Raw genomic sequence first — 14,989 nt, 5'->3', positions numbered from 1 at the left:
GGTTTTCGCAGCTCTTCCAGTAAGGAAGTGGTACTGAACTGAGGCGAATCTGGGGTGAGGGGTACTGGCTAGACCCCCAGCTTTAGGAGCATCCAGCGTCGAGGGATGTGCTGCCCAGCTCCACTCAGTCCAGGCTCGCATTAATCAGTGCATGTGTTCTTCACAGCCTTTTCTGGGCCTCCTTACTGCTGTTCTGGGCACATCAGCCCAGGCCTCATCCCACAGCCCCAGACTGCATCTGATTCCTTGAGAAAGGGGCTGCTCTGCTTTCCTGTTCCTAATAGCCTCCATGGGTTTCTCCTGCATTTTTATATATATATGTATCTCCTCGTTTGTTCTGCTTCAGATGACTTCCAATGAGATGGAGACACCAGTCTTCAAAAACCCTGTTCATCAGCCCTTTTCTATGTCTCCACATTTTTGATCTTGAGAAACAAATTCGGGATCCTCAATGGAAACATAAAGTTGGGTTTATTACACAGCTGTTGTCTGGTAGCACCAAGGACGATGCCTGCTCTAGGGTGAGGAACGCACAGGCAGCATGTACCGTCCTGAAAGTAGTCTGGAAGCCATGGCAACTTGATGGGGAACTAACCTGTGGATCATAACACAAATCCGCAGTTGGCTTTATTACAGGATGGGAATGTCACTCTTCCTGCAAATGATTTGGAGAAAAAGGAAGAAACTAAAAGTGGAGGTGGTCATTGTGAGTCAATGCTCATAGGAGGAAGCACTTCCTGAGTTCTCGAATCTCACCATGTGTAGCAAAGCCTGGGGACCAGTTAGATTATCTTGGTGTCCCATATCCCCCGTGCACGCTACATCTGACAATCTTCATGAAATGATAGAGCCTTTGGTTTTGAGTGACAGTTACAATACATGACTCCAGTCTTCCCTTACACCACTTTTTTTGTCATCCAAAAATAGTTTTCAAGGCCACATTAAAAGCTATTTTAAGTGGTATGTTTTGTGCTGAGGTGCCAGCTTGTCTCCTCCAGTGACAAGGGAAAATCTCTTTTTTCAAAATGATTACAAATCCCCACGGAATGGCAGGCACCCAGAGGACAATTACATGCAGCTTTTGTCTGCTCGCCCACCAAGGGTAAACACGTATTTCATTCATCTTGACTGGGTTTGATAAAATGAGCCAGACTGTCAAAAAACATTGAAGGAACGTGTTCAGTCCACTCTTGGCTTGAAGAGAAGCTGAGATTCTTGTGACTGGGATGCTGCTCATAGAGAGAAAAGCAGCATTTCTGTGTTTGTCTTCCCTCTAATTTTGATGAGGGGTTCTAGATGAAGGGTACAGGAAAAGTTATTGCCTGTGAGGAGCTGCAGAGGCTTCAACCTTCGGACAAGCTTGGAGTAAACAGTCTGGAGACAAATCTGTGTACACTGTGAGCGCTCCTCTCACTGCGGTCTAGGTGTCTGTCTGACACTCCCCTTGAGAGGTATCAAAGGAAGGAGTTGCTCTACAGTACCCAGCCTCCACTTTTCTCTTCACCTCCCCCTAACCCCATTTCCACCACCTCCTGCCATGCGGGTGCCAAAGCTGCTGCCAGTTCTCCCTTGCATCCTGCGTGCACATGGTCTGTGCTGCAGAGCAGCTCCTGGCAGAGCTGGCATTGCCATAGGTATGTCCCTTGGCGAGGCATTTTTGGCTGGCTGTGGTCTGCAGCCTGCCAGAGGAGCAGCCAGGACCACTGCAGAGCGCAGAGCACCCTCAGTTATGGTGCAGGTGAAAAGAGCTGAGGTACTGCTCCCTTCCTACCAGTGACCTGCAGCTGCCACTGCCATGGGCTGTGGCATTGTGTGCTTGCTGACATTACTGCCAGGCAACTATGTATTATTATTTCTCTAGCTCTTTCCTTTTCCTCTTAAAAAAAAGAGATTAATTAATTAATCTTCATGGTGTGTTCAGGGGATAGGTATTATTTCAATTTAACAGATGGGGTATGAGGCATTCCTGAAGTCACAAAAAAGCTTTTGAGCTGGGACCACAATCTTAATCCATTGATTTCCTTTCACACAACCCAGCTGCCTTTTAGGTATTTGTATGTGACATCTGAGACATACTAAAGAGACAGCTGACTCCTCTGTTAACCCTTCCACTGCTGCACAGCGCTCTTGCCAAAGGCCCCTACATGCTGTGATTTTATGGACAAGTTTGCAGAGTGCTCTGTATTTAACAGATCAATGAGAGGAACTCTAAAAAATGTTATCCTACCATAGAGCTCCCAGAAGCTGGAATGCAGAATATATCCTTCCTGAACAGATTAATATTATTTTAGAGTAAAGTTGTGAGGTTTTTTCTCTCCTCCAAAAGACACCCTCTGAAGAGATTCCTTGAAGAAATGTGTGCTGGTGCTCCCACTGGGCTGGAGATCAGGTGGCATTGGGATGCTGGGTATGAAACATCTATGGAAGTACAAAGGGCTGGGTCCCAGAATGTGCTCGGATTAAGCAGAGGCAATGACTCATGTAGGTTCTAAGGCACAGGCATGAAGAGAGGCACAAGCTCAGCTATTAGTCTTTGGCCTGAAGGCATAGAAATCATTAGGAGACAGTTCAAAGCAAATCTCTCCTCTCCACCACCACAACTGAACTGTTTCTTGCTGCTTCCATCATCTACACACGATGTCTCATCCTGCTGACCAGCTCCCTCTTGCCCTTGCAGCCTCACACAGCTTTGTCCCTGGCACCTTCACAGTGTATTTGGTCTCTCTGCTAAGCAGATCAGGGGAGGTTTAGCGGCTTGCCCAACCCAGCTCATTCCTGCTATTTCTATCCTGCCAGACAAACCTCCAGAGCCAAATGCTCTTCCTTCTCACAGCAGTGCACCCCCAGGTAATGAAGTTCCGCCAAGGTAAAGTTTCAGCCTGGACTTTGGTCCTGGTTTCACAGGAAGCGGCAATGGAGCTTTCCGTAGCAACGAGTGTGGGTAAATGTTTCTTCTTGCTTATCTCCAGCCAGCTCTTTGCTACAAAATGTTATTAACAGAAGCTGCCTTTTCTTGTCACCAATTAGCACACAGCCAAAAATACATAACCTAAGTCAACAAAATCCAAAGACCTTGTCACCTGACTCAAACTGTCTGCCGGAAGGATGCCAGTCCCCAAGCAGAGGCAGGAGGGCAACATCGATATGTCACTGTGGCGCAAGGGTGCTGGCAGCTGTCAGTCACTGGATCAACACCCACAGTGCACCCAGTGTTTTCCCAGTGCCACCTCTTGCAATGAGGACATCTGGCGTCAGCAAACGCCACAAAGCACCTAAGCACTGCAGCATGGTAGCAGCTGGGAATCAACCAGAGAGCTCAGAGCAAAACTTTCCTGACTTGTTTTCCTGCTTCCTTCAAACATCACTGCAGCACATTCATCATTGCTGTTTGCCTGCTCTGTGGTTCTGTGGGGTATCAGTGTGTACAGCAGTTGTGGCTTTTCAGGTGTAACAGTGCTGCTAAAGCAGGACGGCACCTGCAGTGCAGATGCAGTTACCTGCATGTGTGCAATTAGCATAAAAATGCCATCTGCCTGCGCTGCTTATGCCTGGGGGGATGGGAAATAAAGTAGGTCCTTCAGCACTTCTAATATGAAAGAGCATCCCACTATATCCCCAAAATGTATAATAACAGAAAACTGTGCGAGAAGCATACCTGGGAGATGAAAGGTCTTTTGTTTTCCTGTTGAGACAGCAGGCTCAAGATAGTGTGAGCCATGGGGGTGCCACAGAGACCTGTGGTACCTCCCTGCATGGGGACACAGACCAGAAGGAAAAAAACCACATTGGCTCTCCACTATCCTCCAGGTGCCAGAAATCAAGAAGGGGGGAAATGCCTGGCATTTATTCCCCTCAGCTGCCTGTCATGAGTGAACCAGAAGTAGTTGAAGGCTGGAGTTCACATCAAAGGGCCAGCAATGGCAGCTGTTGATGCAGTCCTCTGGTAGCCTGGCTACATGTCCCTGGCTGTGTCTCTGAAGTACCTCATGGCTGTACCACCCTCTCCTCTCTCAGACATGAGTCTGTAGCAGCTGAGTGGCCATGACATTATTATTCAGCTTACAGGGGCACACAGACAAACAGACAGCATGAATCATTATTTACAACTGCTCATTTCCAAATAGGCTGGAGGCCGCACAGCTCGAGAAGGGCAAATGCCCCGCCAGAGGCAACGTTCATTCCTGGTGTAACAGGCAGATGGAGCAAAGGACAAAGCAAAACACCCACTGTGGTGGCTGCGCATATCATACAAACGGAATGGGTGTTATCATGTAACTCCTGTTCATTTTCAGTGAAGCACCCTGTTTATTAGGGCCCTTTAGCTGCAACTCAATTTACTACATGGCTGATCTCTGGAGTTGAGGCTGATTTTTCCTCCCTAATGGGTTTATTGAAAAGCTTCTGAAAGTGCATTCTTATACACAAAATGCCAAACTAAGCTGGCCCTTAACAGGACTCAATAAGTGAGAGAAGCCATCTCACAGGGCAGAGAATAGCCTGCAGATATTTTCTGCAGCGATCTTGGTATCACCTTTCACTTCTGTGACTGATTCAGGGATAAAGAAAGGGTGTGCGGTTGAAGCTGGCCCACACCCTGATGTTTCCCAGCTGTTCAAGCCTTCCCTTGAGACATCCGCCATCTGTGCAAATTACAACAGCATGAATTACGCCTCGGGATCCAAGCCACAGAAGTGTTTCCAGGATTGCTCCAGCTTTTTGCTATTCCAAACATTTTGCAGGTCCCTCCTCTTTTTCTGCTAAAGTTTTAGCTCTTTGTGTCCTCCACACTCGTGGCATTTTCCAGTTCCATTCCTTATATTTTCCTTGGTCTCAGCTTCCAACTGAAATTTCCACGTGTCCAGTCGTACTTATTCAACTTTTCGGAGCACAGCACATCCATTATGGATGACTCCACCTGCTGGCTATCCAGCAGTTCACATTTGCATCGCAGGGGCTGTGAGACACAGTACTACCTACTCATATAAACATGACCATAAAATCGTGCACTTAGATTGTACGTTTGCTACAAACGATGACTGGTTTTCCTTTGTGCAGAAAAGTGCTCTGTGAATTTATAATATCATACCAATAAACACTTGCAATCTGATTTTACCCTTTCACAATGTTATTTGTTGCTGATACAGCACAGATTTCAAATAAGATTTGAAAACATACTTCTTTTTTTTTTTTTTTATGATTTCTCCTCTCTAAAAATAGTTACCGCCTCTTTGGCTTCAGATCCAACTTAGAAACGGCGATAAAGCACAATAAATACTCCACATACGAGCCAAGAGGGTATCTTCAAAGTAAGCCAACCCCCAGTTTGTAAGAGAATCCCCCCTACACGCTACATCTTCTTAAATACTAAGAGTTCAGGTAAAATCCCGATGCGTGCACGAACACGGAGCCAGCTAGGTCAAGAGAACTGACTCTGTGAGAGCGCGAAGAAATCCTTTGCTTGTGATTCAGTGTGACATTTAAGCACTTGCTTAACTTTAAGCATGAGAAATATCATTGTAATCAATGAGGTTATTGACGTGCTTCTGGACAAGGCAAGTTCCCCAGTGCCCGTGCCTTGCGCACACGGCCAGAGCGGCTCTGCAAGTGGCAGGCTGGGAAGCTGCCTACATCTGTCTCGGAACATGTCCGTCTGCCCTGCCAATTGCCAGTGCTCTCTTATCTCCAAGAAGATGAAATTATTTCAAATGCAATTTGTAGCCCCTCCGTGAAAAAAAAAAGCTAATCCTCTCTCCCGGAATCATCCGAAGTCCAGACAACATATAATCCACTACAGGAAATATAAACGCCTAATGCAATTTTATAGGCAGCTGGAGGGTGCCAAGTTTGCTAGCCCACACAATAGGTTGCAGATTTCTCTGTGGAAAACAAAAAAATAACAGAAGAACAAGAAAAAAAAGGCGGGGGGAGGAATGGACTATAGCTCTCCTCAGTGTTCCTCAAACCTTGGGAACTTCAGCTGTGGCTGCTGGCAAGAAGGGGCCGCTAATCCCGCAGTCTGTAGCAATCAGAAACACAGCCATATTTAGTCATGTTTTCCAGCCCCTTCTCCTATTCCTGCCTGCTGAACAGCCATTTGGAAGGTGATCAGGGCTGCAGACTCAAACCAAATGAAACGTTACCAGCCCATGCAAAATTCAGAAGGGGATATCCACAGCCCTGCAAAGCTGATGATAAAACCATGGTGGAAACCCCTGCCTGAGTGACACTGGAGCTGGCCGGGGATACCAGCCCCATGCAGTAGGGTCTGGCTGACACAGAAATCAGCTGAATGACTCAGGACTACCATTGTTGTGCAGGCCCCACTCCCTCCAGACACTTGCTTCCCACTTTGTTAATACTGCTTTTCTTCATACAACTTGCACTCAGAGTTTAGGTGGTTTGGGTAACACAGGTTAAATACGGAAAGGGGAAATCACCGTAGTCTCTCAAATAAGTGCTATAAATCCCAGCAATTTAGAACAGAAGGGAAAGCTGGAAGCAGTCTGAGTGCATTCTTCAGAAGTGAGAATGCACAGGTAGGGCAACCAAATAAATGTAATTGCGGTACCAGGTTATAACCGTGTCATTCTGGAGGAGTCACTTCAGTTTTATCTCCTGGAACCTGCTTATACTGATTTTTAAAGTCACAGTATATCTTTTTCTCCTCTTGTTATCCATTCTCCAGCCATCAGCCTGTTTGGGTGCCTCAGCTGTACAGCTCTTACCTCATACACTTACCAAATACACTTTGTATTTGACTCCCACACTGAGTTTCCTCAGTTTGCAGTATGTATTTAGAGGTTAATTACAAAATCCATGTGACAGACTTTACACTGGATAACATCTATGTTCTACTTAATGCAGACCTACATACATATATCAGTTTATGCCCATATGTAGGCTTATCTATACACGTGTGCTCACACACAAACACCCATGTGCACACACATACATGTAAGGGTTTAAGAAAGCCTCAGCACTGCTCTTTGCTCCTTCAGGGGCTGCTTCATGCATGCAGGCTGCTCATCCCTCACTGGTGCCTCTCCCTGGGCCTCCATCTCTTCCAGCTGCTTGTCTTGCCCAGAGGGGGATGCTCTGGCCGCCCACTGCCAGACACAGTGCCAGGCGCTGGGTCTCAAGGGAGCCCCTGGGTTCCTGTGGTTAGAAGGTCGCTGGGGATTTGGGGACACATCCTCGACTTGCACCCTCCTGTGCAGCTCCCTGCTGGCCTAGGCCAATGGGAACCCAAGCCTGGATGGGGGGGCAGGCAGGGGGTGTCTGTCCCCACTGCCACTCCCTCTCCAGCATCCCTGCATCTGCTCCAGCAGGCCAGCCCCTCGGGGTTGCTTCCCCCACTGCATCCCTCAGCCCTCTGTTTTTGTGGTTTGTCTTTTCATCCCCCTTACTGCAGCAGGAACTTTCCCTTGGGAGCCATTAGTAGGGGAAGGGAGATGAGGAGAAATGAGAGCCAGAGGTTCAGATTGTGAGCAGGATAGTACTCATCCCTCTGCTGCCAAAACCTCATTGAAGGCTCTGGAGCTACCAGGAGCGTGAGCCTACAAGGGCTCACTGCCCTGCCTCGGGCTCAGCCTTCTTCTTCCCTAGAACCCACTGAGGTCTCTGCAGTGTGCCCAAAATCCCTGCTCGGGCTGCCTGTGACCATCCTGTGTCACTGAGCCCAGAGCTCTGCTAGCACAGACATCATGCCAAGTAATCCCTTCCATAAATTGCTCGAGCTCTAACTAAAACCATTCTTAAAGCAGTTTTCAGCTCCTCCACATCTGTGGGGCGGCCTCTTTAGAATTAACTTATAGCAAAGATCTCCATTTAATATAAAGCTATTACCAAGCTGTTGCTTTGTTTTAAAGAAGGACATCTCATGCTATCAGCTCTGTGCTGTGACAAAGTGCCAGCTTAGGTGTCAAGGCACCAAACCGGTCAGAAACAGGCCGAAAAAAAAATTACCAGCTGAAATAAACTTCCCCCAAGTGCTTTAGCACTCACAGGCTACCTGAGAGGCGTGGGATCCCCAACCCTCAGACACAAGCCCCTGCTGCAGTGTGCAGCCAGTAATCACATTTCATCCTGGCACAGACAAATTCCTTTTGCACTTCCTCCCTGCTGCCGAGCGCAGCATGCTCGCCCCGGAGAGCAGATTATAATCAAGCTCAGCAGGGCTCATAATCAACACAGGTAAGTACACATCGCGTCTCGCTGTGCTTCGGAAATAAATAAGGCAGCCCCTTTCACCTGAAGTATCGTTGATAATTCATCTCCTTCCTCCAGTTTTTGACCCACGAGAAATTTCTTCAGCTGAAACCATTCTTCATTAGTTTTCAGGGATACCTAATTTTTAAATGCATCCCAGTCCATTAGCCACAGCTGGTGTTCTCCATCCGCAATTTCCACATTATCCTCTAAGGCTGTAATTTAGCAGTAGGACCCTACCAGATGCTCATGTCCCCAAATTTTACCCAACAGCTTCTGCATAAGCCTATGCCCAGCTGTGACAAGGGTGTGAGTACTTGCTAAAGACAGATTTATATTTTCATCAGTGGTCTTTCTCCCATCAATGTTTGTCTCTCTTTTTTTTTTTTCTTAAGAGGACAGAAGTTTAAATTGCAGAGCAGGATTTGCCATGAGCACTTCCTATTTTCTGTGAAATGTTGTACTGTGACTGACTCTTTCATCAAAGGATTTGCTGGGTAGTTCAGCAAAGAGAGAAGTAAAAAGAAAGAAAAAAAGTAGAAAAGACAGTAAATATTTTATCTATTCACTGCTAAACAGAACCAGAAAGCAGTAGCAACAAAAACACATGAGAACTGTCACCATCCTGATGCAGTAGCTGCTCAGGTTAGCAAGAAGGGCTGTGCCAGTTGCATCCAGGGAGAAAAAAACAACAGCATCCAAAAGCTAAGCAGGTAAAGGGAACAAATGTCAGAACAATTTTTTTTTTTGTCTGGGCAACCCATCTCTGCTGCTTGGTTCACTCTACCCAGTGACTCGAACACGACGGGTGAGCCCTGCACCATTCCAGAGGTGGACACAGAGCTGGTAGACCTGAGAATAGGTGGCTGTGATCATCCCTGGCAAAGGTACTTGGGTGGTGGCAATCAAGCCTTTACCCCCAGCCTAAACAAGAGCCTAAGTGCCTTGTTTTTAGTGATGGTAGGGGGGTTACCTGCCCACACAGTTGCAGGGTCCCTCTTGGGCAGGCAGAAGGGTTGCTGGGTTCAGCTCGAGGGTTCTCAGGGAGTCTCAGACCTATGCTGGAGGAAACTGAGTGCAGAAGGGAGCTGCTGGCTCTTCTGGCTGGCCCCGGGGTGGATGAAAATCCTACCAGCCCACTACAGTTCACAGGGAGCGCTCTCTGCCCTGGTGGGATGGGGCTCTTCAGAGCTCAGCTTGAGCCCAGAGAAAGCACGTGAGCAGGGCGCAGGCACAGCCCGTGGGGCTGTTGGTGCTGGGAGTGACCCGGCTGTGCTTTGCCTGGTGCAGGGAATACCGGGAAGCGTGGCTGTAGTCGTGTCACACCCTTTGCAGCGTTATGTGCCTGACACTGCGAGAGCCAGGCAGGAGGGTTTCCTGCCTCTGAAATACCCCTGCCCCAGAGACACCAGCACAGGGCTCAACCCCGTGCCCCAGCGAGCTGGACTGTGGCCAAGAGCTGCACCATGGGCTCCCACCCAGGCACCTCTCACCCTTCTGCAGCACAGCCATGGCTCTGCCAGGGCCAGGAGGAGAGCGCTGGCATTTCCAGTCCCAGCTCTTCCTGCCTCGGTGCCTGCTGCGAGGTGTTTCCTTCCTCCACCCCAGTGGTCAGGAAAAGGCTTTGTTTGACAGCGGATAATGGAGCCAGCTGCCCGCAGCAGTGCTGCTGCCCACACACCGCTTGCCGATGGAGAAGTGGGTCTGGGGAGCCTCCTGCCAGCGTCGCTTGAGCGCCTCCCAGGACACGTTCCTTGCCTGCAAACACAGATTAACTTTCCTGGGAAACGAAGGAATCCAGCTCGTGCTTTTTGTTTGGAACGAATGTCCCATGACAGTTTATTTTAATCATCTTGCTGCTTTTAATAGTTCGCGGCAGAGTTGTGAGGCAGCCTCTCCTGCTGGGCAAACCATAGGTACTGCGGCTGTGCGAGCGTAGCTCTAGCTATGCTCTAGCTGTGCTCTAGTTATGCTCTGGCTCTAGCATAGCTCACAGAGGTGCCAGGGGAGTGCAGAGGGAAGATTTTGGGGGACTGGTCTGCCAGATCGTAGACAGCAGAGCAGGGAACAACTGCTCTGTCTGCCTAAGGGGCAAAGACCAGGCTTGGCTCATCCTCAGTGTCCCCCTAAAGCTACGCCCTATGAGAGGACGGCCAGTCCTGCAGGCCATGCTGCACATGGTGCCAACATCCTCAGCCACTGGAGTGCCCATGCAGATCCCATCTGTGTCCTGAGACCCATGGGTGGCAGTGGGGAGTGTGCCCTGCACCAGTCAGCCCCACAAATTCAGGTGCTGGGCCCTAGCTAGTCCACTGGCTTCTCTGCTCGAGCAGCTCCAGTTTTCTTACCTTCTGCTCCGGGGAAGCGGCACAGGCCAGTAACCTCTGAGGTAGGTGAGGTTTAGATTGGTGTAGATTTCCTCCTGTGCTGTAGAGATACTGGATGTTACCCTCCAGTGGAACAAGCCTGCTGGCTGTCTCTCCTCTGAACCAAACTCCTTGGCTGCAGTAGAGAGGGGAGCACTTCCCTTAGCAAAGGAAAGGGGGTGGGGTGCAGATAAACCCCTTCAGCCTCACAACAAAGGTCCAAGTAAACATGGACAGCACAAGCCTGGGATCTTTCCTTGTGTTGGGTGACACTGCAGTTAAAGTGTGGACCTGTGCTGGAGCATAGGCCATGTCCTTGAAGTTGCCTCCCAGAAACTTTCCAGGTGAGAGGGAAATGGTGAGCTGAGCTTCAGGCAGAAGCTGATCAAGGGGTTTATCCGTGCCTTACCCACAAGGGCACATCAGGGCAAGACAGCTGGGTGCCTCGTGCTTCTGAAAATGATGAGCTGGTGAGCTGTGCGCCACACAATTACATCGACAGCAGAAAGGATCAAAAGCCTGCACAGCAAATTGGGCTGTGTGTTACCTCATTAAAACCTGTTTTGGCTGTGCCGATACCTCAGCTTCAAAGCCTACTGCAGTTCCTAGCGACAACATGAACACTCAGGCAAGCACAGAGGCTCATCTGAGTCTGGAGCCAGTCCCTCCTTCAGAGATGAGCTGCTTGCACCTGCACCAGCCACAGGGGAAGCTTTGGGAGGCAGAAACACAGTCTGAACAAACCAGTTCCAGCCCAGGATGGACTTGGCAGCACGGACATGGTGCATGCAGACCCCATATGTCCCTCACAGCCCCCAGTGGGGAAGTGCTGAGAAGGAAACGAAACAAGTTTTCAACACATGCCCACAGGCTGTGGGGCAGGCTGTGGAGGCTGCAGGGCAGCCTGTGGAGGCTGCATCTGTCCAGCAACTTGCAGGGGTTGAAAGTTTTACCAGAGTCCTCTGTGGAGAACCCCAGGGACAGCCCAGGATTGAGGAAAGCCTTCCAGGAGGGAAGAGCCTGGCCTAGGTGGAAGGATTCTTCCCATTCTGCTACACTAGGAGAACTCAGTGCCAGGAGTTTGGGGGAGGAAAAGTGAAAGGTGGGCTCAGCTCTGGTTCGATGCTGTTTCTTTATAAGGCAACACAGGGAGACGTTTCCCTGGATACAACGGGAATGAAGAGCAGAAAGTAAGTTTCTTTGATCACAGCTCCAATGGTTTGCCTTTTTTTTTTTCCTCCTTTTCTTTTCTTTTCTTCATCAAGTTGTCACTTCACCCACAAAGCTGGGTAGGCTGCCCTACAAGGCCAGCTGCTCAGCACATCTCTTGGCTGTACGGTTCAGCACCTCCCCTCTCATGGCTGGTACCACCACTCTCTGCCACTAGTACTTCATGCCTAGGGAGACTTTTTCTGGCCACAGAGCCCTGCTTCAGCCTCAGTCTTACATGAAGTCAGGGATTTGAATGATGGCTCCTCTCCTAAGAAGGAGCCTAAGCAAGCAATACATTTATCCAGAGTGATACACCCTGCCACAACACCCACTTCCATGAGATCCCACACAATTTCCATCAGAAGTCACTTAGGGCTGCAGTGAATTAAGCCATCCACAGTATAATTCCAGCTTAATTAGCAGCAAGCAACCACATTATGAGTAACACAGCATTGCGAGGCCAACCACTCCATCATCATCAGTTCTCCACTTCCTCCCTCATTCTTCCTTAGGGCTCCAGTGCTGAGCAATAGTGAAACCTCCAAGGCAGACCTCTCCCGCAGGGCACGTGTGCACCAGGCAGCACCGAGTCCCGCAGATCTCTGCTGCCTGCACGTGCCCTCAGCCGCCGGTGGTGAGTGGAGAAGGCAGCCTGGCCTGCCTAAAATGCTCCTCATGCACAACCAAGCCATCGCCCAGTCCAAAAAGTGACTGTACTTTTGCCGAATCGACGTCTAAGTGTCCTCTGCAGGTTTTACCCAAATTGAAAGTCTTGGTGAGGGAGGCTGCCCTAGCACAGGGAGCCAGCTTGAGAAGAGACTCCAGCATCTCTTCTCTCGTGTGCCAGACCATCATTCCTCAAGACATTTCATATTTTTCTTTTCCTCTTGCTGCGTGGCCACTCAGCTGTTTGTTTTGCTCAGCCACACTGGCTCAAAACGGTAGCAAGGATGGAAGAGTCACAAATTTAGGACAGAAGGTTTTGGGGTTATTTTTGTTCTTGTTTTTTTTTTCTAACCTTTTCCTTCTGCTTTCACTCCCACTGCTAGAGCATTGGGAAAAGGCAAAATTAAGTCCAAAAAGACAGCATGCAGTTATCTACAAGCATTAACTATCTGTCCTGAAACTGGGAACAGTGTCTCCAGCTGCACTTGAAGACAAGGTTTAAAACTACGTGCCCCCAGCAAAGTTCAGATCTAAGCTCTTCAGGGAAAGCAACACAGCTGGGATCTTGCCAGCAGGGTGGTGACAAAGCATCTCCAGAACAGGCTGAGCTGCCTGATTTCTAGTTGGGCTGCAGCAGCCTGCATTTTATTTTCAGATCACTCAAACCACTGTCCTGAGAACTCTCTCTCCACACAGGCAGGGCAGGCTGCACATTTCCAGCATAGCTCTCCCACTCCAGTGCCTGTCACTGAGGAGTCCCACTCCGCAGCCATTGCATCTGCACTGTCATTCTCTGTTTACATTAAGTGGTACTTGATTTCAGTTTGTGAGAGAAATGGAAGAGGGCTAAATCCTAAACCCATCAGGTTTAAGTTCCTGCTGTGCCCAGGAACCCAGAAGGAACTGGCTCTAATAGCCACTGTTCTTGCTCTGCCCTGGGGGAAGCTGTAGCAGGAACAAGCTCAGCTGCTCTCCACAGGGGAAGGCTCTTGGCAGCAGGATGATGCTGCAGGTTTAGCGATTTACCTTCATTTCCCAGAGGCTGTGAAGGGGCTGGTGGCTCTGCCTCTCAGCTGCACTGGCCCCATGAGGGCCACACTATAACCTGCATCAGTGTATTTTCTTTTTTTTTTTTTTTTTTAGCCAGGTTATTACATTTAATGATCTGGTTTGCAGATCCTTTGTGCCAGCAGAACTGCTTGGTGCAGGGACAGGAATGTTTGAAATCAACATCATCACTATCATCACTTGCATTTCCTCAAACTATCTCTATGTCCTCCCTCTCATTCAGGCACTTCCAACGCTGGCTGGAATCAGCCCTGAGGCTGGAAGGTGCAGACAACAGAGCTCCAGCACCAACTTCCCAGAACTATTTTCTTGTAGGGCCCACAGATCAGGTCCCAGCTCAGTATCTTTTGCACTATTATTACAGCCTTTGTAACCACTCACCTACTCATATTGTTCCCAAAATCCTGGGAAAACCTCTATGAAGCACTTAGCAGCTCTGGAAATCTACAGAAGAGCAACTAACCTGGAGCCACAAGAACTTCCTAGCTCAAGGTTGCACTCTGCAAAGTGGTAAATGCTGTAGGAGGCAAATTTTGTCCCTTCCATGAGGATGCACAAAGAGGTGCTAAGTTGAAGGAAAATACTGTGCCAGTTGAAATAAAAAGGACACAACTCTCATTTTGCACAGGGGAGAGCAGCAGCAAAGGACCGGCTCACGCATCACAGTGCAAAGGACACAAAAAGCAGCCTGAGCTTAAAAGGGTCAGCACCCCGTCAGCACACAGGTTCTGCTCTGTACCACATCAGTGCCTGGCCAGCGGGGTCATTTCAAGTTGATCCTATGATGGGAAGGCAATTTTAATGCAATTTAGAGGGCACACTGGTCACAGAGATACCCTGCAAGTTCCTGGTAAACACTTTGGAAAAAGATTGAAGTAGCTGAACCAGTAACCTCCCCGATGACAGTAAGTCCAGTCCTGTTTTTAACAGTGTATGTGCAGGACATCAGCACAGCAGTGCCTGTATTCCACACGCCATGAACCCTCTCCAGCCCTTCATGCCTTAATCCCTATCAAAGCTTTCAAAAGCTGTAGCTCATGTAACACAACTTCAAAAGTAGCTTATGCTTACACTGACCCCTTAATGGGACTGCACCCACTCATGCAGCAGTGTGTGGTGAATCTTCATGCCTCCTCCTGGCTGCACCCCTCTTGGATTTTTTAACTTCTACTTACACTTATATTTCTTAATGAGAAGACTTTTTCCCCTCCCAACATTTGTTTAGACAGAAATCCCACCCTTTGGGAGCAGCAGACACATGTGATCCCCTGGGAAGGAGTTTACTGTAAGCTGCACCCTCCCTGCTCCTCGTTTGCCAGCACTGACCTTGGCAGCAGCACTTGCTGGCTGCACCAAGCCCTTCATGGTGAGTGCCAGCACTTCCTTCCCCATCACTGCCTGACCCAGCCCTGACCACAACTTGTAACTCAGACTTTCTCATCAAGGTTTAAATCTCTGCCAACACAGGG

Source organism: Lepidothrix coronata, unplaced genomic scaffold, assembly GCF_001604755.1.
Source record: "Lepidothrix coronata isolate B3197 unplaced genomic scaffold, Lepidothrix_coronata-1.0 Scaffold102, whole genome shotgun sequence".
NCBI lineage: Eukaryota > Metazoa > Chordata > Aves > Passeriformes > Pipridae > Lepidothrix > Lepidothrix coronata.
Note: the sequence above shows the minus strand (reverse complement) of the source record.